Source organism: Malurus melanocephalus, unplaced genomic scaffold (genome assembly GCF_030028575.1).
Source record: "Malurus melanocephalus ecotype Western Australia unplaced genomic scaffold, MMel_1.1 scaffold_27, whole genome shotgun sequence".
Taxonomy (NCBI): Eukaryota; Metazoa; Chordata; class Aves; order Passeriformes; family Maluridae; genus Malurus; species Malurus melanocephalus.
In genome coordinates, this window is record NW_026623259.1 from 3,399,729 (window position 1) to 3,411,038 (window position 11,310).

Below are 11,310 nucleotides of genomic sequence, written 5' to 3' on the forward strand. Positions count from 1 at the left end.
GGTATGGAAGAGAATTGTATGTGCTGAATTCCTGGAATACAGTTTCCATTTAATGACTGAATTGCCACAATACCTTTTCCTGTTGAACTCTGTGCTAATCAAATATTGCAATATTGTAGCCATTGCAAGGGAATTGTGATAATTAATATGGTCAGAATCCTTCTAGCTCTGGGAAGCTTATTTGTTAGCATCACCACAAAATTCAGCCCCAACAAATTTTTAATGCTTTCTCCCCTCACTTTCACCAGTTCTTTCTCTCCTTGGCACATTCTGCAGTTTTAAAGTCTTGTTAATGTCTTGACAAATATGTTGAAAGTTTCACTGATGTCTCTCAATCAGATCTGAGTTCCAGACCCCATTCTGTCATTTCTGTGGTTGAAAGCCATAACAATGCTTATCACATGAGAACTCTGAACAGGACACAATTAATTGTTTTGTTTTGGTTTTTTTTTCCACTTCCCCATTATGTTATTTGCCTTCTACCTTTTATGCTATGCACTCTTCTTTCCCATCTATTTCTGCCTTGAATTTACTGCTTTACTGTTCTATTTCCCTCTTGTTCTGCTTTAACACTTTGGTGTTTTCTGCATTCCCTACCCAAGTACATTCAATTAGCATTAAACTTATCTAGAGATATCTAATATTAGAATATAATTAAAAACATCTCTTTTAGGTGCTGTCTTTTAGTGAAGAGTGTTGCAGTATTTCAATTTTCAAGATACAAGTACTAACAATATGCTACTAGAAAAAGCTAATAAAAAAAATCAAAATATGTTCCAGGTAGCAGCTTGTCAGTGGTATCTCTGTGAAGAATCAGAGGAAAGGGAATCACTTTTACTACTTACAAAGTGACTAAAGCATAATTACAGAAATGGTTGAGATGTTTAACTAAATGTGACTTCTGTGTTAAGGTCAAAAAAGATGTGAGGCAATGTGAAATGGAGGCTGAGCCAAGGCTCAAAGAATCTTCTCTTGTTGCTGAGGGCTATGAGCTCCTGGTATGGATTAGAGAGGAAAGAGAAAGAGAAAAATATAGGAAATTAAAATAGAATAATAATTGCAATAGATTTAAACACAAGTAAGCAAGGATGAGCCAGAGAATTTAGTGATTGTTATGATAAGCAGAATTTTGGGGATGCATCTGCTTCTCTCACACCAGACTCTTGGGAGTAGCCTGGAAAGAAATATTCTACTATAGAGCACTGCAGAACAGAAGTTAATAGAAAGATTTTCCTTGCTTTTCTTCCATTTTTCCCATTGACAATCAAGTGATTTGCACAAGCTAGAAGTATTTCATAGTCTGTATTTACATCTCTGTCCGAAAACCTGTGGTTCCAGGGTCAGAAAGATCTTCTTGGACTGCTGCTCTCCTACAATTCTCAAATCAGTCATTGAGCATTTCTCAGAAGCTGCATGAAAGAACAAATAGAAATAATCCCATGAATATGCATTTTATAATTTATAATTGCCATTTATAATAGAAATAGGGCCTGAACTCCATGGTCTTATCAATAGAGCAGACTGAAGAGGGTTGTGTGAAAGTATATACATACATATATAAAATAGAACTTTGATTAAATTTTCTAATGTCAACAGGAAAATTGTGTCTTTTAATTAAATTTACAAAACCCCACAACCTAATCTGTAGCTTTCTGGTCCCTGCTTGCAATACAGTTGAAAAATCATTTAAATTACTACACATAAAGGAGAGAAGCTACAGGTCATGCTAGGTGATAGGTTGTAGAAAATCAAAAGTAATAAAATTAAGATAAAAAAAAGTCCTTTTTATTTCTTTTTAAACTATTCAGCTGCTTAGTGATGAAGCCCATGGAGAAACAGAAAAATAATTTTGTKATTGAGTTACCAAAATTAGGCTGAATAAAACCCCTTAAACAATGCTATAGAGAACAATTCCACACTAATGGCAATGAACTYAGATGATCTCAGATTATCTTTTATAAAGCTGATTCTTATGGGGGCCCTTTTTTCTTTGACATACCCATTAATGGCTGATAAAGGAGATATAAAGAGAGTGAATACAAAAGGCTGTTATCAAAGAAGTTCCTCCTAATTGGTCAAGGGACCTTTTTGCATTAAGTCATCCATTAGAGTCTCTACCACTTTGATCACGGTGTTATGTTACATATTTTCCTTAATGTAAATAATTTATGTGTTATGTGGTTGTTAGAAAGTTTGATAAAAGCAGTGYAGGTGTTTAATTTGCCATATGGTTCAATGCAAGGGTGTTTTTTTTTAAATTTTCAGTGCCTCCAATGGGTTTTGTTTTGTGATCAGCAAAGTGATTTTGGAGTTGGAGCCAAAGCACAGCCCTCCCATATATCCAAGGCTCATGTGTGCAGCTAGAATCCCACTCAGAACTTCAACAGCCCCCACGATTTTAACAACCATTATTTAAGATATTATCTAATCAGATAATATTAACAGATATTATCTAAACAAGGTGATTGGGGTTTTATCCCCGNACAGGAGACATCTCAGATATGAAAGTAACTGCAGCTGTAAAGTCCTAAACGACTGCATATGTGCTGCAATGCACAATGGTTCCATGGTAACCTGGAAATTAAAAAGTTAGACTAAATCACAGTGAGAACCCCAGAAAATAGCCCCTAAAAAAGCATAAAGAGCTGGTCCCAGAAGCCATTCCTCACCAGGATATTGCCCTGTAGCCACAGGCTGTTGTCCCTGGGGCATTGCTGTTGCTGTGGTCTCTGCCCTCTCAAACGCTGGCGCTGCTGCAGCTCCTCTGAACTTTTCCGTGCTGTCCTTGGAAAGAACTCTCTTCTGCTCATCAATAAATCAAATCTCAGGGAGAGCTGATGGAGGCAGAGCCTTTGCTCAGTAAAATACAAGTGCCACTCCTGGTGCTCTCTCAGTAAAAGCATGGTTGGTTACACACTGCAGACGAGGGTTCGGGCAGGCATTGCCAGGAGGCCAAACCATCATCATCTCTCCCCACTGGGATGTTCCCCAGCTCGTCTGGAGGCTGATAAATGCTTCCMAAATTCCCTGACTTCCTCAGGAGTRAGTGAGCTGCAAAATCAGAACRAAKACMASGGGTAAATGTGATCTTAWGTATGTCAAAGGGTYATAAAAATTGCAGACTGAGCTTTTCCACTGTTCTTGGAGAGTGCTTCGTTTGGATTAATGCTGCACGGACGTCAGGTCTCCTCTGTTCATGAAAGGATTTGCAAAGTTCCTTCCCATTTCCCTTCTTTTATTTATACCCAACTACCAACCACCCCAGGGATGGTAACTGGGGGATCCCAGACACCCAGCTRAACACTCATAACTTGAACTAAGGAATAAAAGTGAAAAAAGCAATGTTTTCTCACTATATTAGAGCTGACTCATAGCAAAGGGCCACGTTCATCATAGAATCTTCATAGAGTGGCTTAGATTGGAAGGCACCTTAAAGATCATTTTGTTCCAACCCTTCTGCCATGATAGAGACACTTTCCACTATCCAGGGTGCTCAGAGCTCCATCCAGCCTGGCCTTGGACACTTCCAGGGATGGGACAGTCACAGCATCTCCAGGTACCCCGTACCACGGCCTCCCCACCCTCACAGTAAGGATGCTCTTCAATCCTCTCTCATACTCAGGTGTAAATGGTATAAAAATGGAAGTCCTTGCATGGCACAAACCAGAGAAATTTGCCCTGCTGTCATTCCCTGCCTTGACTCTCTCCAGAGCCTGTGACTCCATCATGATGTTAAATCTGTCATTCTACAGAGGAGAAAAGTCCATGTGTGTGACCCTGCAGGAAACCTCTGCCAAAGAGCTCTCAGATCACTCAGTCCTGAGCAAAGCATTGTCTGCAAACTCTCTCATTTTTACAGTTATAAAACAAACAACAAAAACAACAACAACAAAAAAAAAAGTCTTGTAAGGAGGTAATCAAATAAAAGAAATGTCTGTTGTTGAGACAATCATGAGGATATTCTATTGTTTGTGACTTGTACAAATTTACACAAAGTTGTCAGCAAAGAGGTGTTTTTCTGTTCTCTGTTCCTGCATACTTCATTTTGATGTTCTYACAAAAGAAACTTTGCCACTGAAAGGACCTCAAAAACTTAAGAAAGAGAGAAGRCAGCAATTTCTGTCTGTATTTGTGTTACAAAAGACAAAATAATTTTACAAGGCAGCGAACAACAAATTCTCCTTTGCTSTTCTGATAGGGGAGCAACATTTCCTGGGTACAGAGTCCATTTACCTATAGAACAATGTTACAAATGGGGATAATTCACTGAAGAAGCTGAAAATGGCAAGGCAGTATGAGTCATCTTATTCAAAGAGGAAAAGGAGAAGAGTTGTATTCTTTGACAAAACAAAATTGGGYCTGGACCACAAAGTGTGTGCTGCCYGTTATTAGAAATTGCCAGCGAGCACCCTGTGATCCCAGAGCAGATTGGATGTTGTCCACACTTGTCTCCCACTGTCTGTGGAAGATGATAAGAAGCAGACAGCAGCTCATTTTAGCCAAAATCAATAGTATTTTAGAGAGCTTCAGTGAGAAACAACTTGTCGTGCCAGCAGCTGAAGCAGAGTGTGTCAAAGGAATTAAACTCTGCTTTTTGCAGGCTTTGGTGTAATTGAAGGGAATGTGAAGGAGGTGTTCTGTGAGCTTTGCAGCCCTAATAGGGATGGAAGTTACCTCTCTGCAGCCTCCTGTTCTGCAAAACCGCCCCCAAGGTCAGCTAAACTTTTGTCTGAGTGCAGAAGGGCTGGAATAAATGGTGGGTCTAATCCTGATCAGAGCTGTTTGAGTGCTTCATTTTAGAAAACTGATCACAGCTAMTCAGAGTGAGCTCAAGGAGTCCCCTTGTTTTGAAGGGAAGAGAAGCCTTCACCCCTCCACAGCCATCCTCAGGTGTTTGTTCTTCAAGGATGTTTGAAAATCGACAACTGAGAGCCCTGGAAATCATTTCCAGCCTGAATTAGAGCTGTGATTACTCAGGTTTCTCTACACCTTCTCCCTTACTGCCTCCCCTCTGAATGCAGGGGGGGAACTGGGGGCAGACAGATTCCAGCTCTGTACCAGCAAATGCTTCTCCTTCAAGAGTCAATTCCCTCCTGAAGATACCACAGCTACATAAAAATATGAACTCCCTTCAATCTCCCTCTCTAAAGTCAGTACACTCTTGAAGCAGCTTCACATTTCTAATAAATGAAATTATTCCAGTACCTAAAGGGGCTCCAGGAGAGCTGGAGAGGAACTTTGGACAAGGGCATGGAGTGACAGAACAAAGGGAAATGGCTAAAAACTGACAGAGGGCAGGGGTAGATCAGAGATTAGGAAGAAATTCCTCAATGTGATGGTGATGAGGAACCAGAGATACCCAGAGGAGCTGTGGCTGCCCCATCCCTGGAAGTGCCCCAGGCCAGGTTGGATGGGGCTCTGAGAAACCTGGGACAGTGGAAGGTGTCCCTGCCCAAATATTCCATGATTCTATGAAATTCTGCAGCTGTTGAAGCTCCCAGGGCTGTGGGATTAGCTTTGTTCCCAAAACCAAGATTTGTCTTTCAGGAGTAAGATTGAGTTGGTTTGCATCAACTTGTTAAAAGAGCAAAATTGCAAAAACCCTATCAAAGAAAAAGTGAAAGAAAAAAAAAATACAAGTTCTTATTTTTGTCCTGGGTAAAATGATCCATAACAAAGCACAATCCTTAGATTTGGGGTTTTTTAGCTAAAACCTCCCTCAGAGATTTTACAAGGRCTCCCACCTCCTTGCAATAATTATGGATCTAGAAGATGGGACTGTATCATTATCCCTATCGCCTACTTTTGTGAGAAGAACAAGAAGAAGGATTTAAATTCACCATTTCCCAGAGGATTTGTCACAGAAGGGACTACAGTCTGGTAAATTTTTAAAAAATCACATATTTCCTTTGTTTCAGCTTTCTGGCTTTCTTTGTATTTCTGCTCACTGATGTATTCTGTCTGTCTCCTCTTGCCCTTCCACTGTGACACTGAAWAAAACAATAAAACATAAATTCAAAAATACAGAGTTGACTAACCYTTCAAGTCTGGGATTGGAAAGAAGRCCATCATGGTTTGACTCAGCACCTGAACATTTATTTTTTTTCTCACAGTTCTTTAGATGAAAACACTTCTGGTGAAGTAAATATTCCTAGGTTGTAGTGTAATTTAATTTGTCACAGTAAGTGGGATTTGTTCTACATTCACTTAATAATTTAACTGGAAAGATTTATCTCTGAGTATTAAGAAGCAAACATGTTCAAAACCCACTTAGCCTGTGAGTAGTTTTATTTTATGAGGCATTCATAAATGACAACTAACCTAACATGTTTAATAACATTTCACAATAATAATAACAATAAAGCCAAATGTTCTGAGGCTTCTGAAAATGTCCTTTACTTAGAGAATAGCACTGCCACACCAGTCCAGTTGTTTTGGAAGAAGGGATTTTTAGCAGCCTGGGTAATCTGTTTAAAATACTTATTTTCTAAAACAATGATCATGTTCGATTTCTCAATATTAAATGTTACAATGCAAAAAGAATCTAATAAAATTCTATTTTTCTGCATTTGTAACACGGTTTTATTTTACAGCTTTTGAATTTACTTCTGCACCTTGCATGAGGTGATCAATCAGTGTGTCCCAACAACAGCAGCTATTCACTCACATACATTGTGTGACTGAATAAAAATTGTGGTTCTGTGGCTTCAGAATACTAATTTTGACCACTGGTTTTAAAGTGTCAGATCTCAAATGATTACTTTCCCAATGTTTATGTTCAGAGCCCTTTTTTTTAGACAGCACAGAATATAAATGCAGGTATAGCAGCAGCTCAGCACAAACTGCACTAGAAAACCATTTATCTTTGCTTGTTGAAACAGTTTTGTAGATATCAATTCACTTTTTTCATTTTTCATACAGATTCCTTTTAATGCAGTTACTTCAGCAGTAGATAAAGGTGTGTCCTTAGTGGAATAATTTCCATACCTGTCTGTATCAGTGGTCTATTTAAAATGGAGTTTGCCAGACTTACATTCTGCTGCTTATTTGTTTTTTCATGGTAAAAAAAAAAAAAAAAATAGTAGGTAAGTAGGTGAATACATAGAATTTGTGAAGCTCCACTTATTTACTCCATGAGAGAAAGCAAAGATCCTTGCTGTCATCATGCCATCGCTGTACCCTGTTAGAGGACCAGATGAAAAAAAAATTCTGGATGCACATTGCCCATTTAAAACAGGTGCCAGACAAACCCTGGTGTGAATGCAGCAGTTTTGTGGATTTGTGTGTGATATGAAGTGCTGGAACTGCTCTGGATTTTAAAATGGAACCTCACTCTTCAACGCTCTTGACAAAGTCCCAGTAGATCTTAAACTGCCGTTGAGACCTTCCACAGATTGCCCAGGACAAGAAATAACTTTATGTCTTCATATCATTGCTTTTCAACCTTAACTCCACTTCAGRGATGTCATTTTTGTCTTAAAAGGTGAGGCCTGAATTGCAGTGACAGATTCGTTTGATATCTGGCAATTTTGATGAACATTTTTAAGGAAAGTAAATATTCCTTCCTAACTCCCAATGTTATCTAATGGTTAACAAGGGAAAATACCTTCTCTTTACTAAAGTTATGAGTTCTGAGTGCTGAAACAAAGATTAACAGGCTCATGGAATTGAAAAAGCATGATTTAGCCAGATGAGTGTGTATTTCTTAAAAAAAAAATGAAAAAGAAATCAAATTATTCCTTCAAAAACACTCTGTTATGGTGAATTCAAAGAGTTAATGGCCCCAAGTGTGTTAGCAGTTCTTTATGAGGTTTGGATTTTACTTTTGTGCTTATTTTGGATTAGCTCTTCCCTAAGAGTGCAGTAGAACACACATATGAGCTGGGTAAAGTGTAATATTTGATTTACTGCTGCTCCAGAAGGCTTTTTTTTTGTGCTGTTAAATGTTAGAATTGACTTTTCAGTGGGACTTTTGGCCTTTTCTGGGGTTGCCCCAATACCTGTCCCAGGCAGTGGCCACCGGACAGATCAGCTTTGCTCAACTTCGTGTGAGGCAATAAAACAAAAAGAAAAGGGGTTTGTGAGCATCAGTCTGCACAGTCCAACTTTACTGGCAATGCTGTTCCAGCACAGATTTCTCTCCTGAACCCCAAAACATTAAAAATATTCCCACTTCAAGGCAATGAACATGAAACCACAGCAAGACTGAATTACCAGATCCCAATCCTAAWTGTTCTAGTGCTTGCTTACACCTTGATAATTTCATTCCTACACTTCTGCCATCGAAATCACATTTTCAAACCTTTTTTTCTTGCAGGAAACAGTGCATGTTACTTAGGCATTGTTGACACCCATAACACTACAGAAGTTTTAGGGATTTGTGTGGTTTCTAGGCAACTAATTAGTTTTAAAGAGGTGTATAGTTTCTAGGCAGCTAATTCCTATTAGCTTTGAGGGCAATTGGTTAGTTCTTTTCCTTTACATTCTTATGAAAAATCACAGACATGCATATTTAGCTTAAAATTGAAATAATACCTTCAAGGTAATTAGAGGTATTTAAAATACATTGCTCTGTTGAAGCTGAAACATTTCAAAATAGTGAATATTGCTCAAAGGATTGTTTTTACTCTGCTGAGGAGTGAAAACAAATTTCAAAGCCTTGAAAAATGCTGAATGCTTCAGCAAGTAGGAATTCTTTAAAACATCATCTGTAGTTCTTGGGGCAAAAATAGCAGATGACCTGTTAAAGAWTCACAAAAATACTGTTTGCACACACTCATCACATCTCCAGTTAAATTTGGTCAGTCTTCTTTCCATACCCCCACCAGAAGAGTGTGGGGAGTGGTGAAAATAGCTCCTAAATAATACAGTTAAGAGGAATTTTGGTCACTGGGATGGATTAAAGGTTTGGACTAAATAAATGRCATTGTTGAAAGGGTTTTTAAACTGTAAACTGTACATCTTCAAAACCTTTTATTTGACAGTGGAGGTTCTTCACACGTGTCAAGGTGCAGCTCTGCAGGAGAGATTTAACTATTCCCACAAAATCCCTTCCCYTTGCAGAAGGGACAACCAAGAGCTCCCAGAWAAAGACTCKGGTGAWGATACACAAATATGYRGGGMCAGGAAAGTGTTTACAAAGGRAGAGATAAGGGCATTTCTTGATACYTCTGAGGAGAATGTTACCAGGCAGGCTTCTCAGATCACCAGCAGCTTGCTCCTTGGTGATTAAATAATGTTTACACTGAAACATTCATGGAAACGTCCAATGGATCAGTCTGAGAGCTGAAATTCATCATGTGTTCATAGAAAGAATGGAATGAATCAGAGAAATGAAGTTTGGAAGGAAATGGTGGGGCCTACAAGGAGGCTGCAGAGGGACTTTTGTCAGTGGATGCAGTGATAGGAGAAAGGGGAATGGATTCAAACTGAAGGAGAGAAAATCTAGATTAGATATTAAGAAGAAATTCTTCCCTGTGAGGGTGGGGAGAACCTGACACAGGGTGCCCAGAGAAGCTGTGGCTGCCCCTGGATCCCTGGAAATGCCCAAGGCCAGATTGGACAGGGTTTGGAGCAACTTGGGATAGTGGAAGGTCTCCCTGCTCATGAGACCATCATCAAAATGTCTTTGATGTCTCTTCCAATGTGAACAATTCTGTGTTTCTGTGTGTAAGACAGCGAGATCAAAGCTCCTGCACATCCCAGATTCTCAGCAGTCTGCTGGAGAAAATGAAACCAAAATCAGTAAATTTGTCCAAATGCTAAGTGTTGTGCCTAAATGGGCTTTGGTTCAGTGTTAGAGAGCAGAGAGCCAGCCCATGATTTTCCTAAATTCCACAGAGATTGATTCACTGGCAGCACCTGCACCAGAATGAACCAGATATTGCCTTCTGAAAGAGGCATCACAGTCATATAAAGAGTTTTGGCCTTTGGGAATCAGACAGGAGGGACAGTGCACTGATGTTTCATTGATATTTGAGTTGGAGAGATATTCAAGCTCTTTTTCAGCATTTGCACCCCTTGTGTTAATGTGTGTGCCCATAAATGTGTCTGTAATGTGGGGAGAGCTGAAGAAAGAGAAAAAGTATTTCATGAGCACAGAGGCATAAGAAGATATCTTGCACAAGTAGAATAAAAAAAGGTGGATTTGACAGATTAAAAAAAACAGAAAATCAGGTTTTAAAGTGTTTAGTTCATCACATCAATTCATATTAGGCTAGTCCCAAGAAAAGGAGGATGGAAACATTTGAATTAGCTGATGTTAGTAGGGTTGTTAGAACACCTTTTTCCATGACACACTTAGAAATAGTATTAATGCCGTCCTTAAATTTGAATTTAAACCAAAGTATGATGAAGGATGTTGGGATCTTGAGCATTAGAAATGGAAAAAAACAAACAAAGCAGTCCTTAAAAAAAAAAAAAAAAAAAAAAAAAGGCAAGCAAAACCAAAAACCAAAAACAAACAAACAAAAAGTTTCGACTTGTTGCTTAGACACTGTGGTTTGGCTTTCCAAATACTTGGATTTTTATTATGACATTCAGTGATGGAGATTTGCCATAAGTTGTCAGAATTACTTATAACCTTAATTTCACAAGATTTTAATGATCTCAGTATTGGTAATCTATGAGAAAACAAATGTGGCTTTTCTTAAATATTGTTAGAACTTAACAATTTGCAAGAAGAAACACATTTAATAGAACTCAATTATTTCTTTAAATAGAGGTGCTCTGTTGAGATCAATCACTGAGGAGCTCAGTTACTTTTCATTATTAATATATTCCTCCAGCTTTTCAAAAATACAGCTTTACCAATAGCTTCTGTTTGAAAGTTTTGGCATTTTATTTGAAAGAAAAATGAAAGAAAAGAGAACAAAGCAAGTTGCAAGAATAGATAAGGAAAAAATAGATCTGCTCTGCCAAGCCCAACACCCAGCACTGTTTACTACTTTAAGTGTTAACAAATGTTTTTTTCTGACATTATTAACCACCACAGTAAAAAAAAAAAAAAATTATGCAATCTGGCCTTGGACACTTCCAGGGATTATGCCAGGGCCTCCCCACCTTCAGAGGGAACGATTTCATTCCTGAAATTTAGATCTGGTCTAAATCCATCCGATGACTTTTCGATTCCTGCTCAAAACAACCTGGTGCCTTTGAGATTTTTACCATTTAGATGGATTAAGTTATTTCTGTTTAATTTTTAAKAATCTAAGAAAAGATCAAACTACACTACACAAAGCAATATAGTAAACTCATAAACTGAGATTGTGCTCAGCTAATTAAAGCTGCATTAATGAAGTAATCAAATAA